The sequence below is a fragment of the Amblyraja radiata genome, chromosome 23, assembly GCF_010909765.2.
Source record: "Amblyraja radiata isolate CabotCenter1 chromosome 23, sAmbRad1.1.pri, whole genome shotgun sequence".
Lineage (NCBI taxonomy): Eukaryota > Metazoa > Chordata > Chondrichthyes > Rajiformes > Rajidae > Amblyraja > Amblyraja radiata.
Genome location: NC_045978.1, coordinates 28,625,079 through 28,640,720, shown reverse-complemented (window position 1 = coordinate 28,640,720; position 15,642 = coordinate 28,625,079). Strand labels below are relative to the sequence as shown.

The 15,642-nt window shown below is 40.6% G+C and overlaps 1 protein-coding gene across 4 annotated transcripts in view; it reads left to right on the top strand.

The window, feature by feature from the left end:
• The first annotated feature begins 279 nt into the window (after positions 1–279).
• Positions 280–15,642, top strand: part of LOC116986401 (eyes absent homolog 1-like) — a 216,486-nt gene continuing 201,123 nt past the window's right edge. Inside the window, exon 1 of one of the 4 annotated variants that reach the window (XM_033041902.1) lies at positions 280–401. The gene's annotated coding sequence lies outside the window, so the exon portion shown is untranslated. Of the gene's footprint in view, positions 402–528; positions 815–3,727; positions 3,858–4,748; positions 5,213–15,642 lie in introns of those variants that run through there. The other 3 variants (XM_033041899.1, XM_033041901.1, XM_033041900.1) reach the window with 3 other exon arrangements.

The following is a 15,642-nucleotide window of genomic DNA, read 5'->3' as shown; positions in this document are numbered from 1 at the left end:
TTTACGTTTCTTCCATCGACTCCCGCGATATTAATCAACACAATCTGGAAATTTAACATTTTCATTTTGACCGAGTAAACTTTGTGGGGAAGGAATGAGAGACTGGAATGACTTCAATTATTTCCATACAATCGCTACGTTAACATGTTGTAAAGAATAATGCTTCCCTGAAAAACGGCAAGCTAATTCCACATCAATTTCAGACACATCCCCTATATTGCAACATGCTGGTTCCCCTCCGATATCCGCCCCTTATCCTCTCCAACTCAATCAGCAGGGGGGTTGGCCACCACTAGATATCTTACCCAGCATCGGTGCATTCAGCTAACGCAAATACTAGATCATAAATGGATATGAAAACTCACTGCAATCTTTAAAATAAAAAAGCAACATTGATGAAGGTAAGACAGCGCTTGTGAGTCATAAGCGTCGCTTGAGGTTTTATTGCCTAATAAATATTCAGTGTGATTTGGGTGTAATCTTATCTAGATCATTTTCGGTAATGCTTGATTTATTTGAAAACAGAGGATTATTTCCGCTTGTGTTGTTGTTCCTGAGAAGAAGCCCTAAAGGGCTGATCATTTTACCCTTATTTTCCTTATATGGGAAGTGGTCGTTCCAGCACTCTCGGGCTGTTTGCTACTGGAGTTAAAATCTAGGTGTGTGTTGCTCGCGGCTCAGCCGCCGTTTCTGGCACCTCTCTCTCTCTCTGTCTCTCTCTCTCTCTCCTTTGGATAATACCGTGCATTCACCGTGGAGCTATTCCCGACACCCAGCGCTCGATGTCGCCCGTAGTTTTTGTACTATGAGCAAGGTGAGTTTAATGACCAGATTATTAGATTAAAAAACCTTGGGTTGGTTTTAAAGGTTTTCCGAGTTGTCGGGTTGAACTTGACACTGCGCTGCGAAAACAAAAGTGTTGAAATCATTTCGGAGTTTCAGTGCTGTGTTTGTGAAGAATCAGGTTTCAAGACGGAGAGCAAATTGCCACAATGTTTTAAATGCATGTCCATTCGGCAGACTGGCTTCAGACGTGACTCGCTTACTCGGATATATTTGTTTCTCACATACATTGCCCTTGAGTCACGATGCCTTTCCAAGGGTGACTTTAGCAAAGGGGCTAAATCGTGAACGATGCTGCTGTTGAGACAATTTATTTGAGTAAAAAGGGTTGGCAATGCGGGCGTGACAAAGCGGCGAATCGCACAGGGACAATGGGAGGATCGGCAAGTGTTTCAGAAGGAAAGATGACTACAGGGAGGCTGGAAGGGTTACATAGACTACAGAGTCAGCACACGAGCGAACCGGCATCTCTTATAATGCTATCTGTTTATGTGGCCTAACAAGCCATCAGCGGCAGGCTCAGTGCTAAAAATGGTCTGTGACAGCATGTTTGTTCGGCTTCAATGCAAAGCCAGACACACACACACACACACACAGCGGTGAACGCGATTGTGATTCCCACCTCAACCAATCTCTTGTACAAGTTGCACTCCTCCCTTTTCCAATCGCTCTTCATGGGCAATAAGGGCTTTGTGTGTGTGTGTGTGTGTGTGTGTGTGTGTGTGTGTGTGTGTGTGTGTGTGTGTATATGTGTGTGTGTGCGAGTGTGCGAGTGTGCGAGTGTGCGTGTGTGTATATATGTGCAGGGTTTTGGAACAGTTGCCCTCTCTTCCCCAGCCTCTGCAATGCTGCTGTGAAACCAGATACAGCGAGGTGTGCACATGACCAGTCTTCGAGCGAGCCTCCCCTCTCGCATCTCCTTGACCCACACACACACCGCATCTCACAACAGTGTTATGCGCCCGGCCTTACGTGCAAGGGAGATTGCAGGTTGCAAGTCTGTGCATAAACCATTGCCACCAAACGCTGTGTGGTGTAAGTACAGTCTGAAGCCTTCTTTCATTCCTTCTGATTAATTTAAGTAAACATTTGTCCACTTCATTCACAGTTCAGGGAAACCCACCTGCATCCCCGTAAGGTACTTTTTCTACATACCTCGATTAAAAAAACTCCACGTATTTTCCACCACAGCACCCAAGATCAGCAACGTCCGAGTTTACAGAGCTGTCGATGTTATACATCTGTTCAGCAGAGTTCAGCGCTCAAAGGAATAGGAAATACACTGATGCTCTGAATTTCATTCTTTGTGTCACGTCGGTTAAGGAATGAGAGCAAATTTAACGCCAGTGCTCCTATAGAAATACAAGCAAGTTACGGTAAACCCGCAAACCGAACGAAAATATAAGCGGATATTTTGACTCCAACCCTTCGCCAGAACTAAAATGTGTTATTCTATATCTTGTCTTTGCATTCGATCAACTCATTAAACCCGAGTCTGTGTTTTCAGTTTAGGTATAGGGGGAAACCTGATTCTCACCAATGGAAACATATTACTTTTTGGAAGTACAGGTCAGGGTGAAGGGCTCTAACTGTGCAACAGTATTTCTCTGTGCATCTCCCAACATTACTACATTTCGTTTGCAATGTATTTCTAATTCAGAAATACTTTATTAACACACCTGCCATTCCCATTACTTATGCAATTATAATGAACCCATATTTTCATGCATTCAGTTGTGGACCCGTTCTTGGATACACTAGTAAATCGGTAGTTCTGACCACAAAATAACGCATTGGGACTGATGAAAGTTACTTGTTACCAAAATTACTATCTCTGAAACGGTGAAATCTTTCAACCACGTCCCACCCTATTGCCCACTAGCCAATATATCTTCACCTGGCGCTCCAAAGCCACAAAGCCGATTGTTTGGCTAAATATATATATATCTATATTATATATATATATATATATATATATATATATATATATATATATATATATATATATAATATAGATATTTCAATTTAGCCAATATAAATGCCCGAATTTGAAGTTGACCATCTGATATCCAATGTCAGAAGTCAGCAACATTTTCCATGATGGGATGGCAAGATGGGATGCGCTCGCTGCAGTAGTTGTGCAGTCCATTGCTAAATTGCAGTTAGGTGTAAAGAATTCCGTGCTCCTGCAAATGTGTGAGCTAACATATATTCCAACGGGAGCGTTGAAATAATCACCAGCTTGTGGACAGGGATAATAATGACGAGTTACGTTCCCGCATTCGGCCTTGCAGTGGCTCGCGTGAATATTGCCAAGTTTGCGATTCATCTCCAGGATTCATCTCCAGGTTGAAGGCGTGTGTTGGGAACAAAATTACCTTTGGTGACTCTTTCCAAGTTGGAGATATAAAAGTTTAGTTCCCGGGTTGCTATTTATTGTCTGCTAATCGTGGCGGACATTAAAAGCAAAATAAAGTTTATATATATCCTACCCCCCCCCCCCCCCTCCTTTTATTCATATGGAAAACAAAGGTAATTTATCATCTTTCAACTTAGTCTCTTTTAAAAAGGAATTGTAAAACTAATTAACGTCCATTTATCACATCAAATCGTCTTGCATCTATATATTTAATCCTTCCACTTTACACACCACCGACCATGTAAATGTTAAATGTTCTATTCTCAAAGTGCCAGTACTTTGATATTAACAACTGCGGTGAACGAAATGTCCTAATGATTTTGGTCGGTTGGCTCACGGTTCATCTTCCATATTAGGATTTTCCAACCGAAAACAATATCTTGAGGTCCTTGATGTAGATCGAGAAGTTCCATTTGGGCTAAAGCGAGTGGGAACCATTCAAGGCGTTCAATGCAATGATCTAACTATCAGCAAGAAACGCAGTCATTCCATTTAACAACGTAGCTCGTAAAGAAAGAGCGAGGGAGAGAGGAGAGAGGGAGAGAGAGAGAGGTCCCTTTGAGCTCGTGTGACCATGTATACAACTTCAAGTCAGGTCAGTCTTGTTGTTAATGCCAGCTGTTAAAAAAATATAGAATTCAATCCGCAAAGTTAACTGAATTATATGAAAATTCGAATTTAAACAATATCTTATTGTCTAGACTGCCTATCAAAATGATGTGAACGGAATCACCTTTCTTTGCAAACAGCTTTCTGGAACGTAATTCATTCACCTCGAGTCTTTGGTGTCTTTGATATATTGCTAACAAAGCATCACAAAGTATTTACTGAAATTATAAAAGTAATGACACGGAAAGCAGTGCGTGTGTGCGTGAGAGAGGGATGCATGGAATGTAATGTTGGAGTATTTTGTTTTTTTAATGTAAAATCACAACCTTTGTCGCTTTGCTAAATGACCCTTCTTTTGAAGGTGCGCCCTTCCAACCTGTTCCTCGTGTAACCCAGATAAACGGAGAGCCCCCCTCTCCCGTCCCGGAGCCACGCGTTTGACTTACTTAAAATGAACAATTGCTCGACACACATCAGGGTTTAAGGCACCAAAAGACAGAGAAACTACCCCCCAAAACTACAGGGGTAGTTTTATTTTAAGTGTTCGCAACTACCGAAGTAAAACATCAATGTCTGAGGTGAAAAAAAGTCAAACAGTAAAAAAGAGGGAAAAAAGATGCAGACCAGAATCCAAATGCCAAATTGTACCGAGCCGGTAGCAAGGTGATTAAGTAAAAAAACACACAGAAGGTGAGCTTTTTTTTTGTGCTATTCAGCTCTGGGCTGTGTCTTTGTCTGAACGCTACAGATAATATCTAATTGAGCTAGATTCAAAGTCTGACCGGGGTATTGATCAAGAGAAAAGAAGGGGGAGGGGGAGAGTTGGGGGGAGGTAGGACGTTGCAGTGGAGTTTATCAATGCCTTCTGCTAGTAGTCACTTCAGGCTTTGCTGGAAACCAGCCCGGATCCCTTGGGTGTAGAGAGAGTTGTGCAAGTCTCGTTTGGGACACTGCCTCTCAGACTGAGAGCAGCATCTAACAGCAGGGGCAGTCAGTCAGGCAGTGTACATAAACCACTCTACCGGGGAGTAGTTTCAATGTGCACTTCGGATAGCCTAAAGCAGAAGTGAGATGTCATGGAAATAAAGACCTTCATCTTCATTATGAGAGCAGTCCCTGTAGAAGTCGAGTAGCCAAGCCCACTAGAAGTCAGGAGGGAAAGCCTAAAGGATCCATCAACACACGGATCGGCGCTGGAACCGCCAGCGTGTTCCTGCTGCTGTTAAATTGTGTGGAACAGCGTCTCAGACTGTCGACAGTTCTGCAGAATAGCAACAGCTGCAAGGGTTAGACTTTCTGCCTTGGAGACACGCAGAAACACCGGCCCCTGGATAGTCGTGGGTAAGCTCGCACTTGTCTCCTGTTGCCTGTGGCGTTGCACATATTGGTCTCGTGTAAAATGTATTTTAGCACTAAAAATGATTTGAAGAAAAAAAAAACGAGTGGTACCTGTGGCTTTGTGCACTAATCTCAGTTACATCTCCCAGAATTATGTTCAAAGTATACAAATGTGCTCGGGTTCAGAGCAGCGCTGCTGTAGGGGTTAATTACTAAAGTCTGAGAAGCATTATTAATTTTAACTTATTGTGTGATTGGAATAATTGTATCAAAAGGGAAGCGATTTCCGCAACAGAATTAAGAAATTGTACTTTCCTTCGCGACATTTAACGATGGCGTGAGAAACACTCCGGGATAAATTAGCTTTAAAACATATTGCGAGTGCGTTGGACGGAACGAGAGCAGAGCTCCCTATTAAATGATAGATAATGCAATTGAATTCTAGATTGTAAGATGCTGGGCATTCAATTTTTGCCTCATTTTTGATGTAAATAGTAGGGACATGAAGGTTACAATTTTACTAAGGTGTGGGTTTTAAATAGATAAAGGAAAAGTGTGAACACTAATTTATATTAAAATATGCGTGCATTTTTGGGGGGGGGGGGGGGTATAAATACTTCATTGTCTCGGTTAAGGAAACTACAGGCACATCGGTAACTAGTTGAATGTGGGAAGACGTTAAGGGATGTAGGAATGTGCAGCATATTAAAGGTCTATATGATTCCTCACTGATAATGAACATGATCATAATGTTGGGCAAACTTCACCATTACTCATCTCTGAACAAAGAGGTTCTTCAGATCTCTCTGTGTGAATTATGTTTCAGTTGCACAAACAATCTTAGCAGCTTTTATTATTAAGATGCAATTTTTGACTCTCGTGAACAATGAATTAAAATAAAACTTTTATTTCTTTGTAATAAAGCTAAAAACCTGAACTTATCGAAGTGCACCAGAATGTTAAAACAGTTTTATTTCACACTGATTTCTGAGACATTATACTTCTTTCATGACAAGTGAAAATAAGACTAAAGCCAAGTGTCTGTAATTTTGAAATAGGCTAAATTACTGTGTTGGATCACAAGTATGTGTAGGCATTGGGAGATAGTCTGTGCAATTTTAAACAAAATCAAATTCCTAATTTGATTTCCAAAGCCAGTATGTAATATTTAAAACTAAACAATTAAAATAAAATAATTTTACCAATGAGCTTCTCAAACATTTTGACCAGTAAGATTTTCCTGCTTCTCAAAATTATAATACGGACATCGTGTTGAAAATTTAACTGGCATTTAATGCCTTAAAAAATAATTAGTTGCTTGTTTCATATGGAGCGGAAAGCCCTGATGTGATGTTAAAACCAATATGATTTAGTCAAAATGTTGTATTTTAGACACTGTTATCTGTCATTCTGTATTCTTTGTATGAAAGGCAAACATGAACAGTCTTTAAATATATCCTTTTGGTGTCCTGAACCTGTATCTGGAACAGTGTGCAGTGCAGAGAACGCCATGGCAATGGTCATTTTTTATGTGCCTGACAAGTTTTTAGGAATTAAAAATCAACTGAGAGAGGCTTCAGCCAAAAATATTTGTAGAATTATTTTACTTATTCCTTAAATTACAACTTAATTATGTTAGTGCTTTTGAAATGTGATATTTTAGAAATACATATGGATAGTTAAATTCCACTGTCATAAAATTCAGAGTTACAAAACAAAACAGTCTGATCATATATTAGACCTGCTGTGGTTGGGGGGGGAAAAGTTCCATAAAACAATATCTGAATTGTAAAGAGTTCCTTTTTAGTCAGTTTCTTAAAAAGTGAGAGAGGGTCAGAGGGTAGAGGGCTTATGCAGCTCATTACACTTCGCTTAAGGAGCCCCATTTTAAACCACAGGCAGGTCACTGATCAGCATACAGGATTTTTAACATTGTAATTTGAACTGTAGTGGGGACTAGAACAACAAAATCACAATCACTGTAGAAAAAAAAAGGATGTGCCCTGTAGTAAATGGTGGGGGTTATCTGCTCAGAGTTTGGTATCAATACAAGAAGCAGGCGAGGAAATACAGGTTTTTCTTCCACCAACAATAAAAGTAAGCCAAGCTTTAGACGAAGATGCTTGTCAGGGAATCGGGTCTTTTATAAAAAAAGGCTTTAAATTTGTCAGCAAACACAGAGCTGCTGACAGAGGAGGAAACTCTGAAAAAACTGAGCTTTTGGCTTTGCGGCTTTTAGTTTGTTTGCTACGCTCCTTAGCTGAAAGATTCACTCAGAGCACAATCAAAATACAGATAGTCCAGCAAAGACAAAGGGCTCTTCTTCCCTTCCTGACAGATCACACTGCTCCTAATGGATTTTCACCAACGGCCTCCACTAATCAGGTGAATGGACATAAACTAGATTTCGGCTGACAAATAATTATAAAGGTGTCTTAATGACAGTCAAAGGGTTCTGTTGTGTTGGGCTTTGAATTCCCTGGGTTAGTTGCAGTGGTCTTTCTTCATGACCTGTTGGAATAGTCACGCCTGGATACCTAATGAATCATTGGACTGAAAATACAGAAAAAATTCTAAGCAGAACTGAACTCTTCTTGTCATTCACTATTTTTGGATTTTCTCTTTAAAAATATTACACACTGATATGGGTGTTGATAGTATTAATAGTCGAATTAGTAAGTATTAAATAAGAAGAGAATAGAATCACAGAAACGGATGTCATGATGATGTGATTTTTAATTTTACAATATGGACCATGGTTATGGAAAGGGTTATATTCTTTTTAAAGTTAATCTTGTGAATAAATAAATAAATCTATACCAAATCCACTCAGTAGCCAGGAAAATATATAAATATTAGATTAATGGGATGCAGAAATAACACGTGTCCTTTTAATCTTTCTCTCTGTTACATCCTGAGTAGTTCTGAAAAGAACTGATAGAAAAATAATAATTTTAAATTTCATCACTTGGATAACATTGAAAACTGTTAAATTCCATAATCTGATTTAGTAATTTAACAAAAATGATGGTGCGCATTTCATTGCAAATGCAGTAAACAAAAATAATTCTTCAATTTCTACCTTTGTTATTTGGGGGAAAATATGGTTTAAACCAATTTACTGTAATACACACTGTATGTCATTTTCCCTGTAATAACATTTCTTCATATAATTACTTCAATGTTATGGAACTTATACAATTATATTGCAGCAACACTGTGACACAGGTGTGTCGCATATCAGCAAACATACATGCCAAAAATCAAACCAAATATTATTATTTTATTTGTGAATGTACTGAGAATTATGCATTTCATGTGCTGTAATGCAACTTACCTTTAATTTCAGTGCCTTCTGGAGCTTAGCTTCCATGATCCAGAACTCTGCTGTATAAGTACTTCCATGTGTGCTTAGAAAACACATATATGTTCTTCACTGATATGTTATTTGAGTTATTTTTGTAAAAGTTTAGGTATTGCAATTTTCCTTTACATCGCTGGAGTTCAATAGAAAATCCAGCTTTTCACTGAAAATGACATTTTTTTTCAAAACATCTGAGCACGAGAAAATTCATACTATTTTAAATCTTTTGGCAAAATTTGCAGCGAAAACTGAGCATTCTCGTACTTAACACAAAGCTTGCGGCTTCTCATTTTGGGATGTATTACGATAATTTATAAATGGAGACATTGCTTCCTGCACACACAAACAGCTCCAAATAACATGAGCTGTGGAGCCTTAAGTGTAATAAGGATGCCACAGCAATCTACAAAATCAATTTTATATCTAACTGCTTTCAACATATCTCAATTTGAACATTAGTAACAAGCAAGAAATATAATTTATAAAACGTTCCAATATATCAAAATTGTTGGAAGAATATCCTGCAAATGTTATCACTGAAAGCGAGGTATCCTTCTGTAGAGTTTCATGCTCGTATTTTAAATTAAGACATGGAAATGTTTTATATTTTATGCCAATATTTGCATGCTACAGAAAAATATTCATTTTAAAATGCATAGATTGTTGTTCTCTGTTGTTCTCATGGAAGAATAGATAATCATTACATAATTGAATTAGCTGCATCAAGTATCCTCTATGACAAAAATTACATATTGCAAATAATCTCACTTCAATTGCTTCTGATGCATTTACAGATGGCAAAAACAGCATTTGCTTGCACCTATATATTGCACATATTGTATAGTGGCGCAGCAGTAGAGGTGCTGCCTTACAACGCCAGGGACCCGGGTTCGATCCTGACTATGGGTGCTGTCTGTATGGAGTTTGTACGTTCTCTCTGTGAACTGCGTGGGTTTTCTCTGGGTGCTCCGGTTTCTTCCCACACTCCAAAGACGTACAGGTTTGTAGGTTAATTGGCTTCTTATAATTGTAAATTGTCCCTATTTTGTGTAGGATAGTGTTAGTGTGCAGAGATCGCTGGTCGATGCAGACTGAGTTGCCTGTTTCCGCACTGTATCTCTGAACTAAACTAAAAAAAAATCTATATATCTACCATATATATATAAATATAATACATATATATAAATATAATACATATATATAAATATAATACATATATATATATATAATACATATTTGTATATCGACCTAATATATACACACACACATATATATATATGGACATATATGGATATATATATTTGTCCATATAGACATGCACACACACACACACACACACCTTTACAACACCTTTATAATTATTTGTCATCAAATACTAGTTCATCTCATATTATACTGAAGGTAAAAACTGAATTTGTTTGCATATTTAAATATATATTTTGTATATTTATATACATATATATAAATATTCAAAATATGACTCCAGTAATAGAGGCAAAGTAATAATTAACACATAAACTTTCACAGTTGTAATTATATTATAATATAAAGAAGCCTGTCAGCTATAGTTTGCATTAATTAACTATGTTACGCGGTTTGTAAGTAGAATGCAAACATTTAAATGTTAACCAGTGCAGTGGTGCTCTGTAATATGTGGTCATATACAGGCTTCACATACGAACTACCCCCTGGGCATGAGCTCAGTAATACTTTTAGTTTGGAACATATATTGCACCTATTAGTCTGATACAATAAGTTGCTATGTAAATGCAGCACCATAGTAGCCCTGCACGTGTATAATACTAAAATGTACTGACAAGTGCACAATATGCATTTGATAAACAATGCTCGTGTTTGGATATTTATGGTAAATCTGAATATATATATATATATATATATATGCACAAGCTTAAAAATAACTTTAATTGTCAATTACAGTGTGCTTAAAATTTTAGTGTTTCACTGTTTAAAAGGAGAATGTAGATGAAAAACGTATTGCATTATAAACAAATTAAGTGTTTGTGAAAGCATGTTGGGAAAAACACATAGCTGCAACTTGTCATATAACATTATATTGGCAGTGATTATTCATAAGATTGTTGCCTGGGATGTAGTGTTTCATTTCTGAGGAGAGACTGGAGATGCTAGTTTAGTTTTTCCTGGAGCAGAGGGGACATGATTGAGGTGTATACAATTAAAATACACTGGCCATCACCTCTCCCCCCCAGACCCACACTCCACCCACCACTCTCCACTCCACCCCACTCCACCTTACACACCCCACACCCACGCCACCAGTTTTAATGCATAGTCTCGATCTGAAACATTGTCATCACATCCCGTTGTGCTCCTTGACCCGTTCTTCCAGCAGTTTATTTTCTGGCGTTGTGTAGAAGCAGTGAGTGGATGAGTGCCAGAATCCCGTAGGCACAGAGGGCTATGGGTCAAATGCTGGAAGATGTGATTAATACTGTGGGCATGGCCTGTGTCCATGCTGTACGGCTATATAACAATGTACATATACTTTTCAACATGGCTGCAGAAAGGTTCGCTACATTTCCTGCTGTATCATGCTGCATCTTTGAATTCGGTTTAGGAACTTTTTTTCTTAAATTTTATAGCAATAGCACTGAGTCAAGGCTACATATTAAATACATATAAATGAATAAAACTTGCAGATTGGCTCATGTGAGTAGATGAACTACATATTAAGAGAAGGAGTAAGCATTTGCCTCCTAGCGTCTGCCTCGACATTCAACATGATCATGCCTGATCAGCTCTAAGCCTCAATCCTGCCTCTGTGACAGTAACACACAGCTCTCAATCCCCCCAATTATTCAAAAATACTCCTCTTTAAGCACCCCATCGATCTAGCCTTCACAACCCTCTCGTGTAGAGAATGACAAAGATTCATCACCCTATGTGAAGAAATCTCTACGCATTCAGTTTTAAACTCTCTTTTCATAAGGTCATAAGGAAGAGGAGTAGAATTAGGCCATTCGGCCCATCAAGTACTCCGCCATTCAATCATGGCTGATCAATCTCACTCTCCTAACCCATTCTCCTGTCTTCCCCTCATAACCTCTGACACCTGTACTAATCAAGTATCTATCTATCTCTGCCTTAAAAATATCCACTGACTTGACCACCACAACCTTCTGTGGCAAAGAATTCCACCCTCTGACTAAAGAAATTTCTCCTCGTCTCCTTCCTAAAAGAACATCCTTTAATTCTGAGGCTATGACCTCTAGTCCTAGACTCTCCCACTAGTGGAAACATCCACTCTATCCAAGCCTTTCACTATTCTGAATGTTTCAATTAGGTCCCCCCTCATTCTTCTAAACTCCAGTGAGTACAGGCCCAGTACGACAGACACTGATCATAGGTTGACCTACATATTCCTGGGATCATTCTTGTAAACCTCCTCTGGCTCTCCAGAGCCAGCACATCTTTCTTTAGATATGGTGCCCAAAATTGTTCATGATGTTCCAAATGTGGCCTTACCAGCACCTCATAGAGCCTCTAACATTGCATCCCTGTTTTTGTATACAAGCTCTCTTGAAATAGATGCTAGCATTCAGTTTGCTTTACTTTCTACCAATTGGACTTGCAGATTAACTTTTGGGGAATCCTGCACCAGCACTCCCAAGTCCCTTTGCACCTCCGATTTCTGGATTATCTCCCCATTTAGAAAATAGTCTATACCTTTATTCCTACTACCAAAATGCATGACTCCACACTTTGCTACACTATATTCCATCTGCCACTTCTCTGCCCACTCTCCCTACCTGTCCAAGTCCTTCTGCAGAGTCCCTGCTTTTTCTACACTACCTGATCCTCCACCTATTTTCGTATCATCTGCAAACTCTGCCACAAAGCCTTCACTCCCCTTGTCCAAATCATAAATATACAACATGAAGATTAGCGGCCCCAACACCGAACCTTGTGGAACTCCACTAGCCACTGGTAGCCAACCAGAAAAAGCCCCCTTTATTGCCACTCTTTGTCTTCTGCCATCCGGCCAACCCGCTATCTGCCCTTCGATACTGTGGGCTCCCGTCTTCCTAAGCAGCCTAACATGTGGCACCTTATCAAAGACTTTCTGAAAATCTAAGTAAACAACATCTACCGCTACATTGACGACTGCTTTGGTGCCACCTCCTGCACCCACACACAACTGACTGACTTCATCCACTTCACCACCAACTTCCATCCGGCACTCCAATACACCTGGACGATTTCCGACACTTCCCTACCATTCCTTGACCTCACCATCTCCATAGCAGGGGACAGACTCCTGACCGACATACATTACAAACCCACTGACTCACATGGCTATCTGGACTACACGTCTTCCCACCCTGCCCCCTGTAAAGACTCCATCCCCTACTCCCAATTCCTCCGCCTACGCCGCATCTGTTCCCAGGATGAGACATTTCATACCAGGGCATCGGAAATGTCCTCGTTCTTCAGGGAACGGGGATTCCCCTCCGCCACCATAGATGAGGCTCACACCAGGGTCTCATCCATACCCCGTAATACTGCTCTCTCTCCCCATCCCCGCACACGCAACAAGGGCAGAGTCCCTCTGGTCCTCACCTTTCACCCCACCAGCCGGCAAATACAACACATAATCCTCCGCCATTTCCGCCACCTCCAACGTGACCCCACCACTCGCCACATCTTCCCATCTCCCCCCCATGTCTGCCTTCCGCAAAGACCGCTCCCTCCGCAACTCCCTCGTCAATTCTTCCCTTCCCTCCCGCACCACCCCCTCCCCGGGCACTTTCCGTTGCAACCGCAAGAAATGCAACACCTGTCCCTTCACCTCCCCCCTCGACTCCATTCAAGGTCCCAAGCAGTCGTTCCAGGTGCGACAAAGGTTCACCTGTATCTCCTCCAACCTCATCTACTGCATCCGCTGCTCTAGATGTCAGCTGATTTACATCGGTGAGACCAAGCGTAGGTTGGGCGATCGTTTCGCCGAACACCTCCGCTCAGTCCGCAATAACCTACCTGACCTCCCGGTGGCTCAGCACTTCAACTCCTCCTCCCATTCCCAATCCGACCTCTCTGTCCTGGGTCTCCTCCATTGCCAGAGTGAGCAACAGCGGAAATTGGAGGAACAGCACCTCATATTCCGTCTGGGGTCCTTGCGTCCTTATGGCATTAACATTGAATTCTCCCAATTTGGCTAGCCCGTGCTGTCTCCTCCCCTTCCTTAACCCTCTAGCTGTCTCCTCCCACCCTCCCATCCGCCCGCCCTCGGGCTCCTCCTCCTCCTCCCTTTTTCCTTCTTTCTTTCCCCACCCCCCATCAGTCTGAAGAAGGGTTTTGGCCCGAAACGTCGCCTATTTCCTTCGCTCCATAGATGCTGCTGCACCCGCTGAGTTTCCCCAGCAATTTTGTGTACCTTCGATATTCCAGCATCTGCAGTTCCCTTTTGAACACAACATCTACCGACTCTCCTTTGTCTGTCCTGCCATTTACTTCTTCAAAGAATTCCAGCAAATTTGTCAAGCAAGACCTCCCCTTCACAAAGCCATGCTGACTTTGGCCTATTTTATTGTGAACTTCTAAGTACTCCGTAACCTCATCCTTTATAATGGACTAAAACCTTACCAATCACCAAAGTAAGCCTAACCGGCCTATAGTTCCCACTAATTTGCCTTGTTCCCTTTTTGTGCAGTCGGGCAATATTGGCAATTTTCCAATCATCTGGGACCACTCCTGATCTTCTCTTGTAGCTACACTCCTTGATGCTCCTAGTGGTGGAAAAATCACTGCATCTACCTATTTATGACCCTTTAGAATCATAGGTTTCAATGAGGTCATCCTCATTCTTTTAAACTCCAAAGGATTCAAATCTAACATTTCTAGCTGTTCGTAATAGGACAACCCTCTTTCCCTTAGAATTAGACTGGTTTATCTTTTTCTGGTCTGCTTCCAATACTAAGATATCCTTACTTAAATAAGGGGCCAAATGTATACTTGGTACCACTGATGTGGCCTCAGCAACATTATGTCAATTGTAGCAACAATTCTGTTTTCAAACTCCAACCTCATATGAACTAGGCCAATAGGTAATTTACCTTCTTAATTATTTGCTGCATCTGCATAGTAACTTTATGAGTTTTATGAATAAGAACACCTAGATCCCTCTGAATGTATTTATTTGAAATCTCTCTTCATTTAGTAGTCTGCCTTTTGATTCCTCCTACTGAAGCATATAACCTTCCACTTTCCAAGATGTTGCTCAATCGAGCAACCTATCTGTGTCCTGTTGCAATTTCCCAATTTCCTAATTGACTTGTCCTCTCATCTATGTTCATGTCATCAGCAAACTTGGACACCTTTCAGTCTGTTCTCTCCTCAAAGTTATTACTGTAATTGAGGGCTCGGACAGATGGGGCACTCCATCAGTTACATATTTCCAGTCTGAAAAAAGACGAGAGAGAGAGAGAGAGAGAGAGAGAGAGAGAGAGAGAGAGAGAGAGAGAGAGAGAGAGAGAGAGAGAGAGAGAGAGAGAGAGAGAGAGAGAGAGAGAGAGAGAGAGTTTAATTGTCATATTTACTGAAGACAGAACAATTCAATTCCTTGCAGCAGCATTATAGGTCTGTAAACACAGTAGCCATAATACACAAAATCATTCAATAAATATAAATATAAACCAATGTTATTGCAAAAAGCCTGAGGCCCTTACTGCAACCAAGCCAATTTGTGGTTCATAGTGTAGTTAATGTTTATAGTGTTCATGAGCCTGATAGTTATTGCAAAGAAGCTGTTCTTGAACCTGGAGGTCACTGTTTTCAGACTCCTATATTTTCTTCCCAATGGCAGTAGTGCAATAAGTGCGAGGCCAAGATGTTGTGGGTCCTCGATGATTCTGACTGCCTTCTTATACTAACCATTTATGCCATCTTGCTCTCCTCTATATGATAAGCAGTCTTCAGTCCATGTTAACGCACATCCCTCACCACCTCAGATACCTTTGTGCAAAACGTATAATGTACTAGACTAAGTGGGACCCATTGGGTCCCATGTTCACACGGGAGGGCTGACCCCCCA